At 35.6% G+C, this 6,000-nt stretch overlaps 1 pseudogene; it reads right to left on the reverse strand.

The window, feature by feature from the left end:
- Positions 1 to 3,335: 3,335 nt before the first annotated feature.
- LOC135546878 (homeobox protein Hox-D13a-like) lies at positions 3,336 to 4,226 on the reverse strand (annotated as a pseudogene).
- Between the last annotated feature and the right edge of the window lie 1,774 nt (positions 4,227 to 6,000).

Here is a 6,000-nt window from a genome sequence, read left to right on the forward strand (position 1 = left end):
AAGGTAATGTGATGTTAAGAGAAAAATACAAATACATGTATAAGCCTATATAAAAAATACAAATACATGTATAAGCCTATATAAAAAATACATATACATGTAAAGGCCTATATAAAAAATACAAATACATGTATAGGCCTATATAAAAAATACAAATACATGTATAGGCCTATATAAAAAATACAAATGGGATTTATTTTTTTTTTTAACTAAAAGGTGTTTGTTAGATGGATAAATTGAAATCGAAGAGACGATTTTCAATGCCAAGAGATTATTCGTATTAGTATAATGCGTTGTTTCTAGTTAGCTATAGCTTACGATTTATTGTTTTAATTTAAACAAAATATATGTTCAGTGCAAGACAATGTAATTTACACAAAATATGCTCAAGTTAAGAAAGAATGTAGCTAGTTTTACTTAGGTCTATCATATGACAAGCTACTAAGATTTAGCTAAAATTATAAGGCAGCAGTGTAAAAACAAACATTTCGATAATGAAACCAACATTAAGATGGATGATGGTTTGCTACGAAGACTATTCCTAAAACGTAATAACACTGGGTATGGTTGCCACAGAGGCAGAACGAAAGATATTTACCTTGTCAGTTCGGGGATTCGATTTTTACAACCTTTCAGTTACTAGTCCAACGCTCTTCCCACTGGGCTACCTGCCACCCCGTTAATGCTATGCTTGATTACTGTTCATACCATTTCAACGCAATAATACTAGCTAATCCTACTGACAAATGTTGAGTATTACATCAATCCTAAAATTGAATTATTCCTCTATTCACAGCTCATGGACATAGCCCTACATATACATCAAACGACTGAACATAGTTTTCTTATTAGAGAAATTGTGATTCCCCACTACTGTCACTGTTTTATAAGCCATTTAGAAATGAATACATTATTGGATTAAGTATATTGAAAAATAATCCTGCAATGGTCAAACAAACAACACGGTAGCCTTGCATAACTTCAAATGAATTGCTTCTCTCAGTAAGACCACAATATGATAAGTAATGAATGACCATATGGGAAGAAAATAGATATTATACGCCTACTGCTGTTCATCCTAAATGTTGTGCCATTTGAAAAATACCAATCCCGTTCAGTCCTATGGCTATGGTTCATTTGTTATTCAAATATACATCAACGTATTTTTTCCTTCACACTTTTAAATAGTACTATCTCTTGACATATATAGTAAAGAAATGTCATCTTTTGATACGTTTCTTTAGCAAACCTAGTTATACATATATTAGCAACTGGATTATACTACATAAATATATATATATTTTTTAAATCTATTTCACAACATAAATTGCTAAGTTCTGGATTTCTATAATATCGATATTAGAATAGCCTCCTCTCAACACTTTTTTCATACTGACCCCTTGACATATCTCGATTAGTCATTTCACGTTCTCCTTCACGTTCCCCAACAAATCTCGACTGGATCCTCGGACGCGAGAAAATGACAATTGTAAACCCTCCGTCTCCGGAAAGAAAGGCGACAGCCTGGCCTCCCATCTTTTACGAGTCTAGTAAATTTAAGAATAGATTAAAACGACATTATTTGAGCCATTGATACACAGGAAACGACGCACCAAAATATGTTATATGGATATTACAATATGTTATATGGATCTTACAAAATATTACAAAAGCCAACGTTTTGCTTACTGAAAGCGTGTAATATCGGTATAGTTCAACGGTATATCGGTATAGTTCAACCTCAAAGTCCAGAGAGCTTAGATTAATCAAAAACAGGTCGAAGTAGACTGGCTACATTTTCAGTGTGGTTTCTTTCTACAATCGACTGTTCGCTTGTCAGAACAAATAAATTGCCTCTGGTCGCCTTTCTAGAAAATATCATGCATACAGCTTTTGATGTGGGTTGATCACTAGTAAGATAATTGCCAACACCCTGATCATTTAAACCCAGGCGTGTGTTTCATATGAACTCGTGTTGTTTTCTGTGCCTGGGTGGGTGGTGTAATGAAACAGGCACATCTCGAAGCCTCAACCTTCTGACCCGAAGTCCAGCGCGCTTTCGACTATGCCCCAAAAGCATGCTCGAGTGGCAGAGTCGATATCCGCACTTAGAAACCCAAGGTCTTTTTTTTATTTTGCGCTGACATAGCAGGTTTTTACATTTTCATATAAAACGTCACCAAACCGATTATGATTTTTCTTAATAAAAAATATAACGATTTTCCATAATCTCTGATAACTTTATTGGCAATATAAATGTATTTCAATTGTGTTTTTCGAAAAGAAAGTGCCCTCTTGTGGAGCAATTGCGTGCTGAATCCAGTAGATGGCGAAAATAGTCCATGAATAGTTGCCATTTTATTATTAATTCCTGTGGTGAGATCATAGTCTGTAAATGTATTATAAGGTCAGAAAGAAAACATGTATATAACATTTTTTTTATAAACAAAGACTATGAACATTTTTAGATTGATCGATTATATTGATTGATCGCAAAACTAAAAACGTGGACCTAAGTGCAAGTAGGCTACAAGTCTCAGCGTAGACCTTCTACATGCCTTCACAGCCACATCGCAAAAAGTGTGTGTTGTTAGACCATAGTCTAAGATACACAATAAATGTTTAAGAACTAACTTGATACCTCTTAGAAATATGCGAAATTTTGATTGTGTGAACAATTGTATTGTTTTCACTCAATCATACCAAATTCCCTCTTTGCTTTGGCTAAATGTTACATTATGAAAACAAATTAGCGTAATTGTAAATGTGTGGTCACGTATTCAAGCAGACCCATGCCCACCCATAAAAAAATAAATAAATGTGTCAATAGACTTTAAGGGGCGGTTTCCCGGACACAGAAGCCTAGCCCTGGAATAAAAGGCACTTTTAATGGAGATTGAGAATGATTTGTTGTCTTTTTCTGGGTAAACCTACCCTAAATGTAATGCCCATCGTCTAAATCTAGGTGATATGATATTATTAAAAATACTTCAAATGTGGCCCAAGGCCTAAAATTTCACCAATAACTAAAACATCTCAGAGATGTATATACAATTTAAACATACAAATATATGATTTAATATAAACAATAGACAGTAACTCAACCGATCAATTAGCAGGTATTACAACACATTCATATAAATATTTACCAAAATAACTAATAATTGAGACAATAATGATAATGGACACGACGATTTTGAAACCATATTGTTGACTTGTCTCAGAAAGGTTGGTGGAAGAAGCGATTCGTAGTTTTTTCTCTTTGGTAATAAACTCTCGTCGTTCCTTGAGCTGTAGTTTCGTGAATGGCACCCGTTATTTCTCCAACGTCTGTATCAAGTGCTGACATCTGACTGGTTCATAATGTTTTCCTCTACACAAGTATGGAACAAGAAGAACGTACATGTTTCGAGAAGAGGAACATCATTTTGACATGATATTACCACAAACGTAAATGACAGTTAGTAGTGTGGTCTTGAGTGTTTTCAGGCTAAAAGAATGTGTTTATTCATTCTTCTGGATCCCTCGGGTAGGCTAACTACTTTTAAAAAGTAAAGAACTAAAGCCATTGTAAGTGGGTGAAATAATAGTTCAAAATAGGTCAAAGAAGATATAACCGACCTGTGAGAGATGACTTGCGAGCCCTTGGTCTATTCTCTGGTATAATAGAGTGGACTGCACCATGAGCCCAGATCCATTGATGATAGTCCTCGATAGGTAAATCCCGCTCGTGCCTCGGATCTCCAGGACCAGCCCGGGTTAAAACAGATACATCATGATATCCAGCGATTCTTGGGTAGCCTTGGGAAAACATCACCAACATCTTTCAGTCTGGACTGCATTTTTACTGCAGTGTAGGAACTTTTTTTTAAACACACACACACACAAAAAGGAAGAAATGCATTGGTTTATCTGTGGAGTATCCAGACAGAGGATGGAGACTCCCGGGACGTTGATTTCATTACACCCTGTTGTAATATATTACTGTCAGGGAATTTGCATCCAAAGTAACTTCTCCCGAAATGACAGCCACAAGTGAGTGATGGATTTGCAGTTGCTGTAGACAGAGTTGCATGTGGTCGAAGAGATTCTGGGTCAAGAGATTTCGGTTTGACTTAAATTGTGTATACCCTTACTCCTGAAGGAGACCTGCTTGGGTGAGAGCCACGAGCAGATTAATACAAACGACGATTAACAGAGGAGATGTTATCTCCCAAGACCTTCATTTCAGTTTTGAAGAACAGCCACCGCCATTTCTCTCCGTGGAAAACCTCACATAGTCCTCTCAGATCCACAAGGTACTGCATAGCAGCGCGTGAAACCAAACCAAGGATGAAGACAAATAAGCCGTTATATATGTTTCGCCTGACTAATGACAAAACACTGACAACTAAATGTGGTTGGTCGGTTGCTTTCATGTGACATGCTATTGTGTTTTTGTTTTTTTGGAAAGAATAATAGTAAAATAAGGAAAATGTGAATTATATAATACTCAGCTTTCCAAAACTATAAAACGTAAAAACTGCAAGACATTTGAATATTAAATAGGCCTATGCTTAGGCATATATAAAATCATAAAGTGACTTTATAACAATGGTTTTGTATTGTCAACAAATGTATCAAAAGCCTATTTTATTCATCAATGACAGCTTTTATTAAACTGGATATATACAGGTTAACTTAGGCTATAACGGTTTCATTGCCAACTTCGCCAAGACGTTCTCACGGCTGAACCTATCTGAACTGTAATCAACTACTGAAACAGCCTATTCATTTGCTCGAGTAAAAATACATCCTGAACTGAACAAACAAACAAAAAATCAGAACAGAAAAAAAGAAGGTCATTGTCTGAAAATGGGAGAAAAAAAACATGAACACTTGTTAAACACGGGAAGCAGCTAATAGCCCATTTAAAAAATGTTGCATGCTTTGTGTCGACTTCATTAGTTATTCTTAAAATACTTATATCAAACTAGTTATGCAATTGTAATGAGAAAAGTCACAATGGTATATACAAAATAATTCCATGGTATATCAATACAAGAATCAATATATTTTTATCTTCGTGTTAAAAACAATGAATGCATCACATTCACATATACAATTTTTTTTTTACCGAAAACAATATTTTTCAAGCGGCTATTGGGATCGTTTTTTTTTCGTTGGGGAATACACAAACCACTGTGCCTAGCTATGGTTGGAATAGGAGTCTACCACTATTCAAATATTTTAGTCCTCGAAAAAAACATTTAAAACTATTATTCAAGCCTTATACCTCCACTGGCATGGATGTCACTGTAGAATCAATAACTCCAAACATTGTTCAAAGTCTTAGAATTGAATTTAGGCAATATGCAATTTCAGTAGGATCTCTTGTGAGAGTTTACTCTGCTCAAGGTTACGCCATATACTAAATAGTCAACTACAATAAAAACAGAGAATTGAGGTTGCTTTGCGTGATGTATTGTCGTCTCTACCTTTTTGCCCTTTGTGCTGTTTGTTGTCTGTGCCCTATAATGTTTGTACCAGGTTTTGTGCTGCTACCATGTTGTGTTGCTACCATGTTGTGTTGCTACCATATTGTTGTCATGTTGTGTTGCTACCATGCTGTGTTGTCATGTTGTGTTGCGACCATGTTGTTGTCATGTTGTGTTGCTACCATGTTGTTGTCATGTTGTGTTGCTACCATGCTGTGTTGTCATGTGTGGCAGTCTTGCTATGTTGTTATCTTAGGTCGCTCTTTATGTAGTGTTGTGTTGTCCCTCTTGTCGTGATGTGTGTTTTGTCCTATATTTATATATTTTATTTTGTATTTTTAATCCCGGCCCTTTTGTCTCTTGGTAGGCCGTCATTGTAAAATAATACTTTTTTCTTAAAAACTTCTTATAGCTGCAGGGGCAGTATTGAGTAGCATGGATGAAAGGTGCCCAGAGGTGCCCATAGTAAATGGCCTACTCCTCAGTGCCAGTTGCTAATATATGCATATTATTATTAGTATTG

Source organism: Oncorhynchus masou, chromosome 10, assembly GCF_036934945.1.
Source record: "Oncorhynchus masou masou isolate Uvic2021 chromosome 10, UVic_Omas_1.1, whole genome shotgun sequence".
Taxonomy (NCBI): domain Eukaryota; kingdom Metazoa; phylum Chordata; class Actinopteri; order Salmoniformes; family Salmonidae; genus Oncorhynchus; species Oncorhynchus masou.